The following is a 17,689-nucleotide window of genomic DNA, read 5'->3' on the forward strand; positions in this document are numbered from 1 at the left end:
ATGTTGTTGTACACCACTTAGAATTTTCTCACTTTTTTCTTTGTGAAATGTATTGTGCAATTATAGGCCTAGAGTATAATGTACATTTCATTTAAGTAACCCAGGGCGTCCTTTAAAAGGGGGACAACGGGCGTGGGGGCGAGTTCTGTTGGCGTGTTGTTTTTGAGTTGGTGTGATAAAGTTGCTGCTCGTGAGATCAGGCTGGTTATGTTAGTGTTTTCGTTGATTGTGTTTACCGTGTTGGTGTTTAAGTTTTGACTCTGTGTTCATCCGTGTTTGTTTGTTTGTTGATTGTTAATATAATATATTGTATACACGTTGCAGCACGTAGGGGTGGACGCCACACTTTTCTTTTTGTAAATATTTTCTCCTGTTTTTGTTCTTAGTCAGGGAGGTAGGTGTAGATTTTGTATTTTTATTTCTGTTATTTTATTAGGTGTAGTTAGTTTCACTTGAGTGATTATAATAATAAGTATTGGGAGACTAACTCTGACTTCTGTTAACTCAAACCTGTTTTCCCTGTATCATTAAATTTATTTAATTGTATGTAATTTTGGTATATGATATATTATTAAAGCATTAAAATAAAGTAGGCTACATAATTACTCACTGGAGATTTTATATGTAATGAAATTACAATAAATGTCTGAAATTTCAAAAACTTGCTAGTCATATTCGTTTCCATCTGTCCTCTCTTGTTCACTGCCTAATTTGACTTGTCTGCTGTGGATCCCTGAAGCTGGATTATCTGTTGAATTTGTTTCTTCCTCTGACTGCTTTCTGCATACCAACAACTATGCCTGGTCTTCAGCTGCGCTCCCCGGTCTGCTGTATTCTCCAGTCCAGAGCTTCACTGCCCAGTGTCTGAATTTTAATTTATGTATATATATATATATATATATATATATATATATATATATATATATATATATATATATATATATATATATATATATATATATATATATAATCTAAACTTTATACTGTTTGTTTATAATTAGATGTGTACTGTATGTATTAAATGTTGTGAAATATATAATAAAAAGTTTGATTATATTCATTTTTGTGTTGTTTTTACACTTTAAAGTTTACACATGCAATTGTTAAATTAAATAGGAAAAATAAATGAACAATATTTCATATTAAGCAATACTGGAAAAGAATTGCTGCTTATCCTGTATTCTAGGCAGTATTGATAAACTGCCACAAAAAATCTTAATACAAGTAGTAAGAACGCCGCCTCGCGGTTGCTGAATGTCACACGACAACGTGGCTACAGCCTTCTCACGTCTTACATTTCTACGTTGTGACAATGTAGCGAGCACGTAAGCGGCAACGTTGCCTTTGAAAAAATACAACGTTGTGCAGACATCGCTACAACGTAAATGTGTTTGTTGGGTACCCTGTTTTAAAATGGCGGATCGATTCCATCCAATAGACAACAACAGTGTAGGCGACATCTAGAGTATATGGGTCAAGTAGTGCTCGCTGCAGAGCCATTTGAGGAGAGCTGAGCTCCAATGAAGGGGAGCTTAAGCTTGAGCTCCAACTTTTTTGCACTTCTTCTACGAGTGATGTCACTGCGGGTAGGGTTAGTGGTGGGTTTGGTGTACGCATTAAAACAGCTTACAGGAGGAGGAGCGACAGCTCATGCTCCCCCTCGCTGGAGCTCAGCTCTCCTCAAATGGCTCTGCGTCAGAGACGCTTGGGATGGCCAAAGAGGGTAAGTGCGCGTGCACGCACATGGTTGCTTTTTCGCGCTCGTAATAAAACGTGCTCAAGTGCAGAAGGAAGATTATTTCTTAAACAAAAAAACTATGGGGAATTCCAACACAGGTATTTAAGCGATGTATCATTTATGTATTATCAAAAAAAGTTTGCATAGAACTGAATTGTCGGATTAATTTTGAAGAATGACTTTATTTTGTGTTTATATTCAAAGGTTTTTATTTGCATATGCTTAATCAACCAGATTTACCGTTTTTAGCTTATATTAATAGCAAGATTAAATAATAAATTAAATAAAACACACACAGAGAGAAAGAGAGAGAGAGAGAGACAGAGAGATTAAACCTACAAACATGTGCTTAAAAGTTTGTTATTGTACATTATCTAGAATTTTCTCACTTTTTTCCGAGTGTGAAATGTATTGTGCAATTAGTTATATAGCAACATACAGAGCAATAATTTTGCTAAAACATAGAGCAACAATTATGCTTAAAAATTAACCAGGGCGTAATTAAAAATGAAAAAACTGTGTGATACTAAACACCCCACCTTTATGTAAATGCAAAGACATAATTTTTCTGTTGTCCCACTGTTGTTTGTTCATTTTAATTCAGCTTCAAAATGTCGTTGTACTTCAATTGTGCTTATGACAGTAACAACTTGGTTAATTGCAATTTAAAAAGTAAATAGGCATGAATAAAACAAATAACAAACAAACAATTTTTCACAAACTTTTTTTATTATTAACAAAACATTACTGTGCATTATAAAATGAGTCAGCGTGAGCTTACTGGGCTAAATGTCTGTAAATACGGTAAAATTAGTGTGTGGGGGGCGAAAATAGAGTAATAGAGGCCTAATAAATTACATCGAAATCGAAAATATACCAACAATATAATTTCAAACTTTATATTTTTAAAATGCTATTTCCATCTTTACAATGTGAATAGAATGATTTAAAAGACTTAATTGTTTAAAAATCTAACTAAAATATGACTTATGCACAACTGTTTGGCCATAAAAAATATCCTGCTGTGTTATTTAATCTGATTTAGCCAAGATATTTTGTCCCATGCGAGTTTGTGTAAATGCCCATCCTCCTTTTGGTATACGCATTTATTACTTTTTTTCAAATGGCACCTAATATATTTTCTTGTGAAATAGTTTGTACGAAATGAGAAATTATAAAAAATAAATATTTTCAGGGTTTTTTTTTCACACAAAAAATATAAAAAGGTAAACACGCAACTGTTAAAACGTCTTTTAATTTATCCGAAAATCCAAAGAGTTTAAAAATTGTTATAATAGCATAAATACCGAAGATTTAACATAAAAATGATATACATAAAATATAACAAATATTTAAGCTTATTTTTCATTTACCTCACTGCGTCTGTGTGAGTGCTGCTCAAAAAATATGCCAGTCTGACAACTTAAACATACGGAAAAAATGTTTCAATCACAAATGGCAAACTTAATTTTCTACATTGTTTAAATGTTAAAAATAGCAAGAGGCACAATGATATGTTCATTATTGTGCAAAATGCACAATATTGCCGTCTCGAGTTTACTTTTCTATGCCAGAATATAAATATTGCATTTTAGTCTATCCTATTACAATTAGACTTAGTAGAAGTAGTCTTAAAATAATATTATATAATGTTCATTAAAATTGTTCTTTATAACTTAACATCGGCTTTTAAACTTTAAAGAGAAAAAATATTTAAAAAATCATAAGCTCAGTGTGCAATGCACAAATGTGTGAAAATACACAGATAAGGCCTTATTTTATTTTTTATAGACGACTTGGGGTAATATGTGTTATAAAGCTGTAAGTGCATGTGTATTCCAGTGTCAAATGTGAAATTATGGTCAGAACCTTTGTGCAGACAATAAAGTCTAAATTTATTTCATGCTATATAACGTTTAAAACTATTCTATTGGTAGCCTATGAAAACATTAAAAACGACTGGCTACAACATTAGGCTATAAGTAAAGTCATTTAGTTTTAAATTACAAAAAATATTAAGATCTAAACATTAAGAAATTTGATTAAGGAAACCAAAGGCAGCTGATACGACGGGCAACGATGAGGCGGACTCTTGAAAATATACGGCGGACAGGGAATAGTCGAAGAACACAATAATATCAGAATGCAACCTTTATGATGCAAGCTGAGACTGCATCTATAAAGCACTCAAAGGAGCTAGTGGCGTCACTGTGAGGTGTAGGGTTAGGGGCGGGGTTGGGTTAGCTCATTAAAAAGCATTGGACGCAGCTCAGATTGCATCTGCACCAGGTCTGCTTTCAGACCCCACTCCAAGAACCAGACGAGAAGGTCAATTAAAAAAACATCATGGCGGGGGAAAAAGAAAGGACAGGACATCAGGACTAAACAGTTATTTTTAATTTCATACATTTAAACCAAACACATTTTTAAGGTAAGTGGTTGCAAAAAAATGATTTGGGCTGAATTTACACAAACAAATCAAGTTGAACATTACAAACCTAATTTGTTTGTGTAAATTCAAAAATTGTTTTTCAGTGGACTTGAGAGCGAAATCTAACTAGGCCTATTTATTGGCCAATTGCTAACGAAAGCTTTTATGAGTATCTATGAGTCCGAGTTGCTCGCACACAGCTACAGTTTCTTAAAATAAATTGTATTTAACACACTGAAAAAAAAAACGATTCGATGGATAAATCCACATTTTTAAGTTAAGTGGTTGCAAAAAACTGATATGGGCTGAATCTAAACAAACAAAATAAATGTAGTAATGTTCAACTTAAGTTGTTTGTTTAAACTCAGAAATACATTGTTTGCAAGTGAACCTAATTTTTTAAGTAGATCCAATAAATCATTTGTTTTCAGTGCAGTTGTAGCGATATCATGTAGAATATTTTAAAATGGCATTGCGTAAACGGATATGGTGAGATTTTTGGGTAAACACAATTAAATGTTCATATTTGGGCTTCTATTGCAGGCATTATGTGCAGATATTAAGACATTTGGGGAACCTAACTTCTCTCTCCAACGTTTTGAACCCGTGCAGAAAGCTCAGTTAAGATTTGAGGAAGAGAGGCACACCCTGCACAAACCGTGCGGTTGTACTGAAAACCCCCCCACACAGAGCGAGAGAGAGAGAGAGAGAGGGAGAGAGAGAGAGAGAGAGTGACCATTACAATAACATGTTGTCCAATACCGAATGTACATTCTTTTCTTATGATAAAAGTCTGAAGCAACAGTTAAAAATAAATCAGTCAAGGACTGTTGATTATTGGCTATATTTGCTGACATATGGTATAAAACAAACAAAAATCCAGCCTCGCAAACATAATGAACAGTTCAACTGAGCTGTTTCTCCATTCGAAACACAGCATTGAGAGCTTGCTTTCGCTCTTGATAAGTCACGCTGTGACTGTAGTGCTGCTTTGAATTTCAAATGCCTGTCATCAAGGACGCAGTTTGTTGTTCTGATAAACACATCACCGATGCAATGGCAAATATGTGATGAAAAATGTTAAACAGACACCGGTGATGCTGAGCTAAGAGCAATAGCATATTCAAAGTTGCACACGTGTTTGTTTCTATTCTTATGGTCAGTATTTAAGGTTAACCACCGCTGATGCTGTTATTCAAAGTGATGTTCAGACAGGAGTAATATAAGAAGTAAGAAAGAAGCAATTAACCCAAGCAGCTCAATCGGCTGCTGGAATTTTAATTATTCTCCAGATTGAATTATATTTGGATAATTCATTGGGCAGTATTTGCTGATTGGTTTGAGAAAAAAGACCATTCCAGTGGTGCTGTGATCAATGACTCACACTTTACAGCTGTAGGATGTTTTGCTGAAACGGAGTCAAACAGTGTTATTGAGGGCCACTGGTTTGCCTCTCTGGACTGCTTGTCTGGACGTGTGTATTTGAAGTGTGGTTTATTCATAAACTAATTTCGAGAGGATCACGTGCTTATAATCAACACGGCTGGCTCCTTGTTAGCTCCGTAATCAGCCCTATTAGATGATTACGGAAGCATTATAAATAACCTGAGTTTTCAATTCAATTCAATTCAGCTTTATTTGTATAGCGCTTTTACAATGTAGATTGTGTCAAAGCAGCTTCACATAAATGGTCATAGTAACTGGAACAGTGTGGTTCAGGTTTTAGTGTTTAAGTTCAGTTCAGTTCAGTTCAGTTTAGCTCTGTTCAGTGTGATTTAATCATTACTGAGAGTTCAAACACTGAAGAGCAAATTCATCGATGCGTAGCTCTACCAATCCTGAACCATACGAGGCAGTGGCGACAGCGGAGAGGGAAAAAAACTTCACCTGATGGGAGTGAAGAAAAAAAACCTTGAGAGAACCAGACTCAGTTGGGCACGACCATTTTAATTTCTCCGCTGGCCAAAAGTCTTGTGCAGAACTTCATTCGCCGTGGTTTATGCTGGAAGATGGCCTCAATGAAGACTCGTCTGTCCCTGGAGCGTCGCTGGAATCAGACTCATGTTCTCCACTCCCCACGACCATCAGCGCAGCAGCAGCTCAGGATATGGCCTGGTCCCGGATATGGAATCCTTGGGATCATCACGTCGCTGGTCTTGGATCCAATCAGTGACTCCGCCTAATCTGAGGACCTCGGGATGAGTATCCCCAGGTGAAAATAGAGAATAAAGAGAATAATTAGCGTAGCTGCTGTTCATAGTGTATATAAGCAAGATGCAGAAGCCAGTGTGGAACCTGCTAGGTGATGCACTGAGTGTATGCTTTACTAAACAGATAGGTCTTTAATCTAGTTTTGAACTGGGAGAGTGTGTCTGAGCCTCGGACATTACCAGGAAGGCTATTCCAGAGTGTAGGAGCCATGAAAGAGAAGGCTCGACCTCCTTTACTTGATTTTGCTATTCTAGGTACTACCAGAAGCCCTGAATTTTGAGATCTTAAGGAGCGAGTTGGTTCGTAGCGAGACAGAAGGTTGGTTAGATAAACAGGAGCTAGATTATTTAGAGCTTTATAGGTGAGAAGTAATATTTTAAATTCAATACGAAATTTAACAGGCAGCCAGTGTAAGGAGGATAAAATTGGGGTTATATGATCATATTTTCTAGACCTGGTCAGAACTCTGGCTGCTGCATTTTGCACTAATTGAAGTTTGTTAATAGAGGATGCTGGGCAGCCTGCAAATAGAGCATTACAGTAATCCAGTCTCGAAGTCATAAAAGCATGGACTAGCTTTTCTGCATCTGAGATGGATAGCATATTTCGTAATTTAGCGATATTTCTCAGATGAAAGAAGGCAGTTTTTGTGACATGGGATATATGGTTTTTAAAAGTTAGATTGCTGTCTAATATGACACCCAGATCTTTATAATCCACTCCTGTTATCTTCGTCTTGAAGCTCCCCCCTTCCACCCCTACATCCTCCCACTTTTTCTGATCGGGCGACACGGTGGCCCAGTGGCTAGCACTGTTGCCTCACAGCAAGAACACCGCTAGTCCAACCCATCGGGCTGGTTGGTGTTTCTGTGTGGAGTTTGCATGTTCTCCCCGTGTTCGCGTGGGTTTTCCCCGGGTTCCCCGGTTTCCTCCCACCGTCCAAAAACATAAACCATAGCAATCGACTAAAACAAATTATCACCCAATACAACCTGAGTTTACACTTCTCACGGTGACAAGCAGGGGAGTTCTCGAGACCTACCTGACCTCGAATTCCCCTCTCGCCCTTCTAACGGGAGGGAGCCCCGGGCTCGAGGATATTACGAGCTCAGGGCTCTCTCCCGGGACAGCATGCCAAATACGCTTTATTGATTATCAGCTAAGTGTGAACTCTTGAATATATTTTTAGTACTGACAAACATGGGGTGCAAATGCAGTTTAACAAAGGGAGTATTCCCATCTGCTGTACTCTCTAGGAAAAATCTGTAAATATGCATACAATTTACTGTGTTAATTTGAAGGAATCTGCCATTTACATGACTTTCGTGTGTTTTTTTACACACATAATTACACATTACATTGTGTTTTAATCAATAATATTCTGACAGTATATTTTCTGTATATTTTTCTTTTAGTGTACTCGCACTGATATTGATACCCATTCATTTCAGGAGCTTTGTAGAATCATAAACTGTAAGATTATGTGTGAAAAGCTTTGATATAGTTTTACAGACAGCAGGGACTTGATAAACAAATTAGCTTCATAAATTGTAAACAAAGTAAATGAACTTTTTTACTTTTCTATATAATTATATATAATTACTAACTATAACTATATAATTCAAACCTTAGCAACAATAGTAGTTGCTGCTTTTTTATTTGATAAATAAATAAATTAGTTAATTAATAAAATAATCAAGGTTTTTAACCAAGGTTTCAAGGTAAAAATAGTTACACAAAATTTGTGTTGAAATCTACAATTCTTCAACCATTCATGCACTCAAAAATAACGTTTGCTGTTTGTTCAAACTACTTATTTAAAATACACTAAAACAACACAAAACTTGAGTTTTTTGTAGGGACAACTCAATTGTTTTATGTTCAATCCACTAAAATTTTACTCATTCAATTTCTTTTCGGCTTAGTCCCTTATTAATGAGGAGTCACCATCTTATCCAGTATGTTTTACGCAGCGGATGCTCTTCCAGCAGCAACACTTCAATGGGAAACACCTATACACTCTTATTCACACACATACACTACGGACAATTTAGCTCATCCAATTCACATATAGCGTATGTCTTTGGACTTGTGGGGGAAACCGGAGCCCCCGGAGGAAACTCACACGAACACAGGGAGAAAATGCAAACTCCACACTGAAAATGCCAGCTGACACAACCGAGGCTCCAACCAGCGAACTACTTACTGTGAGACAACACAGTGCAACCAGGGCTGGACTGGGGCAAAAAATTGGCCCTGGCATTTTGGGCCAGAGCGGCCCACTAAATTCAATCAAAATGCTATCTATCTATGCACATCCAATATTTTTATGAACTCAAATTCTATAAAACACAAAAGCCATATATATAAAATAAATAAATAAATACAAACTTTAATCTCAATTTAATTTCTGTATACTGTCCATAAAGATATTTGTTGAGTTCTAAAAAATACACTATTCATTCATTTATTTTTCTTCGCATAAGTCCCTTATTTATCAGTGGTTGCCGCAGTGGAATGAACTGCCAACTATTCCAGCATGTTTTATGCAGCAGATGCCTTTCCAGCCACAACCCAATATTGGAAATCACCCATACACACTCATTCACACACACTCATACACTACAGCCGATTTAGCTTATTCAAAACACTATTCACTCAGCCTATATTAAACAATAAACATAACAAAAACTGCCTGCTAATTCATGGGTGAATCTTCAAAGGGAACAGTGTACTTTATAACCTCTTTCACCTCACCCTGCTTGCTGTTTCACTATCTAAACAATGAAAACATAATATAAGTCAAATTTGTTTCATTTTGATATTATGATTAACAGACACCAAACAGCCTCATGTAGCTGCATATTTATATGAGCGTCATCTTCACTCTGCATATTTATAACAAAACAGGGCTTAAATATAACTGCCTCCTTTCATTTCCATTGAAAAGAACAGGCTTTACCCCGTCTCTTTTGCAGAATATCAATTTTAATAGTCAATAATGGCCATTATAACAGTATAACGTACATTAAATTTAAACGATAAAGGTAAGCAATCAGTCAATGTGCAGAATCAGTGTATGTGGTTACATAAATTAATATATTAGCTTATCTTTGCACTCAGCCAAAACAGTTAACTGAGAACAAGTGATTCAAAAGCCTAAGAGTTGTTAGATGTGTGTGCAAATCGAGGATTTCAGCTTTTCACATCAGAGCTGTAAGTGTACATTTCAACCTACACATACAAATATTATTATCACAAGTGCTCACATTTACATTTGCAAGCTCTCGAGTTTCGCAACTGATTTACCGTAAAGTCTAACCAGACTGATGCACTGAAACAACGCCTGATTTATTATTATAGGAACCGCCTAACTTAGCAGTTTTGTGCTCGTTTGACAGATTGTTTAGTCTAATTGAGAAGCATATTAGCCTATAACTTCATTTTTTTCTGTTCATTCAATTAATTTAGATGTGTTTTTAATTAATGTATAATTTCATTTAAAGTATTGGCTAATACAATTTACAGTAAAATCAAAACTTTTAATTATAATCACTGCATTTGAAACATTTTCATCGCCTATAAAGTTCTGGCTATAGCTTAACCAAACCCTTAAAGTGATGTAAAAATATTAATTAATCTTATAGTGTTACAAAAATTATGCTATACCGATGAGAGTATATCAGCAGCTGTATATATCGCTGTAAAAATCTTGCTGAGATTTTAGTTTGAATCAAATTTACTTTTCTAGTCATCTCAATTTATAACTGACTAAAATTATCAAGTTAAGCTTAGTATAAGTTAAAAATGTAGTTAACACTGAACTTATTAATATAAGTTAATGTAGCCTAACATAAAAACATGTGTAGTCATGACTTTTTGTCTTATAATGTTTTACAGTGTAGACTTGTTAACTTTTTTCGATGCTTTTGGAAAACGCAACATCTGACTTGATCTAAAAAAACTATCTTTAAACGAAACCCTCACAGTAATGTAAAAATATTAATTATTGTTGTACATTATCACAAAAAATTGCCTATGCGAGTGTCCTCATCTTTTCGATTCTTACTTGGTGAAATATCACTAACATTTTTTCGATGCTTTGGGCATCGCTACACTGCACTTGCTCTAAAAAATCGTGTTTTTTTTGAAGAAATTTCGTTTTCCATGTTGTTTCCATCTCCACTTGCAGGCAGCATTCTCTCATCCTCAGACTAAAGCCGCGAGCCAAACGATCACATTCTAAAAATTATTATTTCATATCAAATGCCAAGTGGTAATACTTCTAATACTAATAATATAACTTAATATACTGTAATAATATAATATAATAATCTAAATAATTAAAAACATTTTTAATTCATTCCCCGTGCTGTTTTGAAACATAGTGACAAAATATGCATAAGTGTTTTTTTTATTGTAGATGCAACATTTTGTTTTTTAATTTTAAGAATTTCTCAGTTTAAAGTATTTATTTTTTTGGTAAATGCTAACAATGGTAAGGACTAACCTTTAAACCTTTTAACGTTAAACATTTGCATATTTACTCAGTAGAGACGTTAATTAATCATCTCAAGTAAAAATTTGGAGAAATTGTGCGGAAATGCCGGTAGGCAAGTCAAAAATTTAACATGACAAAAATAAAAATATATATTTTAAATGTTTAAATATGTTGTTAATAATCTGTTTCTATTATTTACTATCATTTACTATTGTTTGTATATTTTAGTAAAAATGGTAACCAGTTCACATTAATCAAGCAACTGTATAGACATGTCGGCAATGATGAATGCAACATTAATATATTAAGCTTAACATGCCTGGATGCAAAAGACTCAATATCCATACTGTGCATTTTGCATAGTTTAAATATCTGCTATCCGTTTAGTGGTTACTGAAAAAAATGATGAAATTGAAGTAAAATCATGTTGGCGACAAATCTTAATCAGCGTCATTGAGTCTCAGAGACAACCTGCAAAATGTTTTCAATAGAAAGTTTATGGTTGATTTAAAGACATTGTGACTTTCCCGAGGTATAGTGATAAGTTGAACGCTAACAATTTTCTTTGACAAAGTATATTTCTTTCGATCTTTCATCCAATGGTCACACTGCATTTACCGTATTTTTTATTCTGTAGCATATTTTATAGTTTAACTTACAATTAAACTGACAATTTAAGATGAATGTGGCATTTATTCTCTCTCTCTCATAAGAAAGAGATCTGCGGGGAAAACGCGCTATACCTCCGCACGCATGTTTTTTTTTTTTTTTTTTTGTTCAGTGCAACTTTCAAAATAACCCCACAAACCAGTTTTATATTAAAATAGTATTCATGCACTTTTTAAGGACATATGCTGGTTCATATAGCCTACTTTCCAGGACTTGATGTGTCTTAAATTCAATAGGCATACTTTCAAGATTATGAATAAACAAAATAAATAGAATGTAATTTACAAGAGGGTGCGCAAAAATACTTTTATAATCGATTTAATAAATATTTCAATTTATTCCTTCATAGACCGACCAAAATATATTTTAAAATAGGATAAATTTTCAAACATGTGAACGGAGATCTCTGATTTAGAAAATTTGCATTCAAACATATATATCTATGTACATTTAGAACGAGAAATCGTGCTTTATATGGAATACCTAGATTTTTTTTTTGGAATATTAGTTCATTAAATAGAACCACAATTGAACTGTTTTAAACCGAGTTCATGTTAAATGTTTTTTGTTTGTTTTTTACTTTAAGGGTTTAAAAATTGTGTATTAAGCAATAATAAAATATGACAATGCAGAAATAAATGTAAACATTTATTAAAAAGCCGTATTTTGTAAATAAAAATGCACCCGTATAATGTCAGACAACATATATATATATATATATATATATATATATATATATATATATATATATATATATATATATATATATATATATATACATATATATATATATATATATATATATATATATATATATATATATATATATATATATATATATAAAATGTTAATTCCATCAATTTATGATGTAAGCTAGGTTAAGCACTTTTAGTTTTTAGTAAACGGACAATTTTTTGCACGTAATCCCTTTAACTGCCTTCCTGCTCTACCAAATGATTAACCATATTTTGACTGTTTTTAAATAATGACAGCATTGTTGGTTTACAAAAAAATCAAACAAACAATTATTTTGCACTATGCACTTTACTTTGTCTTAATTAAAAAAAAAAGAAAAAAAGAAAACATGTTAAATAAGAATCTGAAATATTTCATGGCAGACTTGAAAAAATTAGGATGATTTAGTATTAAATTTTTTTTTATTTTGATTATGTTTATAAATAAATAGGTCTTACATTACATATTTTCAGACTTATTAATTCCGGTATTTTACCATAAACCGATCAACCATTTGGTAGAGGTTGATATTTTTAGAAATTTTGGGATGTGTTGAAAAAATGCATTGTGTGTGTTAAATAGCGAAATGAGTTTTTAAATGCAATCCAAAAATGTTTCCGTGCTAGGGCAGTTAAAGGGTTAAGAAGGCCTATAAATGCATCTCTGTAAACTTTTCTCCAAACCTTTCGGTTTTAATCATTTTACCTATATATCAAGGCTCAAAATAATTTATTTTACTACGTAACAGGGTGCTTCCAACTTCAAAAAGATAAAGCAGAATTTTGTTTAGCACAGCTCCCCCAATAAGGATTTCCTAATAATTTTCGGTATCACTTTAGGGAACAGTACAAAACATTAAAAAGGAACATAAGTTTCATAACACAAGTGTTCAGTGTTCAGAGTGGGGAGGAATTGTCGACAACTGCTGCTTTTCTTTCTTAAGGCTCATGAAAAAATATCTGAGATAGCAGACTCATAACTACAGATTAATTGGTCTATTTTTTTTTCTGGCGACCTCTTAAAAAAGCTTAAAATGACTTAGATTATAAAATTAGATTTAGATATAAAGTATGTCATATGAAACTTAAATTTCTATACATTGCAAAAAATTGTTGCAAAGATATGTAGGCGACATATGTGTTTAAGTACTTGACAATATAAATAAAAAAGTAAGAACAAAAAAGAAAAGAAGAAAATCATTAAATTGTATGTCTTATTTGGTATTAACAATAGGTAGGATATACTGGAACATGATCATTTTATTACACAAGAATTTATTTTAAAATCTTACCTTTTTGATTAATATATGTTTTTAATTTTAAAAGGTTACTGGACTGTCATTAAGGTGTATAGGTACAATTTTGCACATAGGCTATTTTTAGAGTCAGCTCCTTGGAAACTTAGAGGCATGGCGTTAACAACAGCTAACCCGTCTGTACAGTCGGGGAAATGAAAGTCACGCGACAATTTGCTTTCGCATAGCTCTCGGATTTCAGGCTATATCGAAAGGCTAATAATGCTGATAAAACACAAGCTAAGCTCATTAGTACTGAAAATTTGTACCATCCCCTAACTCGTCTAATCAGAAAGCTAAACACTGCGCAAAAGCATAACAAGCACACGTCACGCTGTTGTGTTTAGATTTGGAGTATTTATTAGGCTACATATTATGTCTAGAATTAATATGTGTAGAAAATGGATTTAAGATGTTTAGATTGCTACGTGTGCCCACTCACAAATTTTGAAAGTGCGACAAATAAATACCGTTAATAAAAAATATAGGTAGATTTAAAATCAGAGCAAAATCAATTCAGAAAATCTTTTAACCTTACGAAGACCGCAGGCTAGGCTAATAGCTGATTTTTTTTACAGTGCACTGTAGGCGATTTATCCATTTTGTTTAAGGCTACCCCTATAGTTAACACACAGCTTTTCTCACAATCCGATTTTTTTAGTTGATCATTGGCTACTAAGTTTTTAGTATATGATTTCAAAATGTAACTAACCTGAAAAAGTTATCCGGCAGCAAAAAGGCGGGCTCTTCACTTTCAAATATCAATCACATGTCAAAATCACACGTCATGTACATGTCATGTCAAAGCAAAAATTATTTGTTTTTATTGCCCCCTTGGGGTTAGATTAAAACATCACAAGTTTTAAAGAATATCCTCGGCTTAGTTTATATAAAATTATTAGTAGGACATTTTGAACACTTTTTAACTTCCAAACTGGAGTTAAACTACAGAAACGATTAATAATTTTCTTTAAGAAAATAAAATTCTATACTTTTTTTTTTTTTACCACAAAAGATTGCATTCCAAATCTAGTGCAAGATGAGCCAATTCAGGGTTGAATTCAGATCAATTGGCCACTTTCCTTGATCATCGCCTCTGTGGCAAAAAGTGTCCCAATTGACCTTAATTCACCACTATTCTTTTTTTAAGAAAATAAATGATCGTTTGGTTTTCCCTCTGCTACATCGGTATTTATAGCTCTTTGAAGCTATATTAGTCTGCATTTTGGAAATTCAAACCTGAACAAAGAAAAACCCAGGAATGTTTTTGTCATCAAAACATTTCTTTTCAGCTAAATAAATAAATAAATAAATAAATTAGCATCATGGGTTAGTAAATCAACAGGAAATGTTAATTCTTCTAGAAGTGAAGTCTCGAGATGGCACCATGTGTCCATTATTGTTTATGTGTTTGTTTATGCAGGATCTGTTATCTGTGAAATGCTGTCAGTGTTCTTTCTGAATGTCCGGAGGATGCTGACTTCTCTTTTCTGCTGTGGAGGTAGGTTTCATCTTTCAGTAATGCTTATTAATACTCACCATAATGGTCAAACCATGGAGGAAATAAACTAACTTATTTTAAAGAAAGCTTATTTGATCTGTCATTTTCATCTTTCTTAAATTTGCAGCCAATAATGGGAACACAGAAGAGAATCTGCCTCTGTCTGTTGAGGAGACTGCGTTCACTGGTCCAATTTCATTCTTATGATGAAGAAGAGGAAAACAACCATGCAATCTAAGCTGGTTACCTGGTTTTAGCTGGTCGACCGAGAGGTTATGGCCATTTTCAGGCTTGTGTATACAGAATGTGTACATTTAAATAAGTAATTTCAAAACCAATTTCACAATAAAATGTGCATGGAGGTCTAAAGGATGGAGGTTTTAACCCATGCTTGGTCAAATATAGACAAATCAAGTGTTTGTTTTGTTTTTTAATTTAATTTAATTGACATTTCTTTAACTATTGACAGACATATTGAGGTAAAACCACCCAGTATTTTAGAATAGAACGACTGCATTAAAAAGAGAGTAAATTAAATATATTTTATTAGCACACAAGGAGTCTGATAACAAGATGATTTCATTCATTCATTCATTTTCTTTTCGGATTGGCACCTTTATTAATCTGAGGTCGCCACAGTGGAATGAGCCGCCAACTTATCCAGAATATGTTTTACGCAGCGGATGCCTTTCCAGCTGCAATCCATCACTGGGAAACACCCACACACTCTCATTCACACACATACACTACGTACATGTCTTTGGAGTGTGGGGGATAGCGGAGCAACCGGAGGAAACCCACGCCAACACGGGGAGAACATTCCCTGAATATAGAACAACTGCGTAAATAATAAGCATAGCTTATGTACAGTACCGTGTTATGTCCTCCACTGGTAGGCTAATTAGCACACGAGGAGTCTGATAACCAGATGATTTATTTTGTATAAATCTGTATACACAGCCATCTTGACGCTTCTTCTCACACACTTCTAACCCCGCAGCGACATCTGGTGTTAACAATATAAATAACATAAATATGTGATTCTGGTCTAAAAATAAGTAGTGTGGGCCTGTGTGTGTGTGTGTGTGTGTGTGTGTGTATGCTTGCTTTTATATTCCTGTCTGTGGGTAACTAAACCTGAATATATAAACCTATATAGAGGTCCCCACAGCTTAACATGGTTTTAAGCGTAGCCTACAGAGTGAGGAATTGTGTAAGTGTAAAAGTGTGGTGTTTTCTGTGATGGTTAGTTTTGGGAAAAGAGGACATAGGCTTCATATACAATATACATTCTGTACAGTACAAACATCCTTATAATTTATCATTACATTATTACATTATGAAGAGTTCCCCCAGGAAATAGGATGTGTGCCCTTACAAAAAACCCCCGCAGGAATCCTGCAGGAATATCATACAGGTTTCCTACAGGATTTTCAGCTCATTTTCCTGTAGGAATACCTGCAGGAATTTATGAAGGAAATTTTAAGAAGGAAATTTATGAAGGAAATTTATGCAGGGATTATTCCTGCAGGAATTACAATCCTACAGGTCTATTAAAATATACAGTTCCTGCAGGATTATTGTGAAGGATAGATATGAAGTTATAGAAATTTCACAATGAATCAATGTATTTTTACAAATTATTTATTAAAATTGTTTTAAAATAATAATAAATAAACAGTAGACCAGAATCCAATTCACAGACTGCATTTACTCAATTTTCCTAAAAAAAGGTTAAAAAAAAAGTTTCCTGTAAGTGTTGGTGTAGGGCAGAATACAGCTTGTACAGTATAAAAACCATTACAGCAATGGAGAATCCTCGTAAAAATATGTACATTTACATTCATTTATGTGTAATACAATCTTTATGTCAAATTACAAAAAACAATGCGAGGAGTATCTAATGAAGTGTCTATGGGGACAGGACAGTAAATCTGACATTGTTTTCTGTAGCAAATAGAATTGTAAAAATAAAAGACGTTGTTCTCTCTCATTCACTGCGCTTGGAGTTTACCAACTATGATGATTTCTGCTGCTAAAAAACACGCAAATGTGAAATACAAGTGTGTGTGTGTGTGTGTGTGTGTGTGTGTGTGTGTGTGTGTGTGTGTGTGCGTGTGTGTGTGTGTGTGTGTGCGTGCATGCATGCACAAATTATTACCTTACTTGTAACTTGTGCTCATCATTTACTTTTTCCCTGAGTGCTGCCCTGATTAATTTTATTGGTACGTTTGTAAACTTCTGTATACGTCTGTAAATTCCCCTTATCTGAATATCCTTTTCCTGAGAGTTTCTTTGTTCTCTAAAGAGAAATAGATGAAGTTAAAAATACTTATCTTCAATCGTGATTAGGCATGGGCAGGATTTAAGTTTCTGTTGGTATGATAACCTGGATAAAAATATCACAATATTGTGATTACTGCTCTTAAATAAGCTATTTTTAAAAATCTGAGTAAAAAAAACAGCTATTTAGAAAAGATTTAAAATATTTTGGAACGGCAAACATGTCAGGCTAAATAATTAAAATAAATCATTGACTGCTGCTGTCGTCATTAGTTTCAAAAACACAGATTTCTTTACAAAACATAAAAACCTTTACAATATTCAAC

At 33.9% G+C, this 17,689-nt stretch overlaps 1 long non-coding RNA gene across 2 annotated transcripts; it reads left to right on the forward strand.

Moving 5' to 3' along the window:
- The first annotated feature begins 4,014 nt into the window (after positions 1-4,014).
- LOC100537734 (uncharacterized) lies at positions 4,015-17,073 on the forward strand. Of its 2 annotated transcripts, none has more exons than XR_012398815.1 (3): positions 4,015-4,169; positions 15,003-15,080; positions 15,208-17,073. It is a non-coding gene; the product is annotated as an uncharacterized lncRNA (long non-coding RNA). The 2 variants fall into 2 exon arrangements; XR_012398816.1 differs by lacking the exon at positions 4,015-4,169 and adding an exon at positions 5,882-6,381 and having other exon boundaries at positions 15,208-17,072.
- The last annotated feature ends 616 nt before the right edge of the window (positions 17,074-17,689 follow it).

This window comes from Danio rerio, chromosome 23 (genome assembly GCF_049306965.1).
Source record: "Danio rerio strain Tuebingen ecotype United States chromosome 23, GRCz12tu, whole genome shotgun sequence".
NCBI classification, from domain to species: Eukaryota; Metazoa; Chordata; class Actinopteri; order Cypriniformes; family Danionidae; genus Danio; species Danio rerio.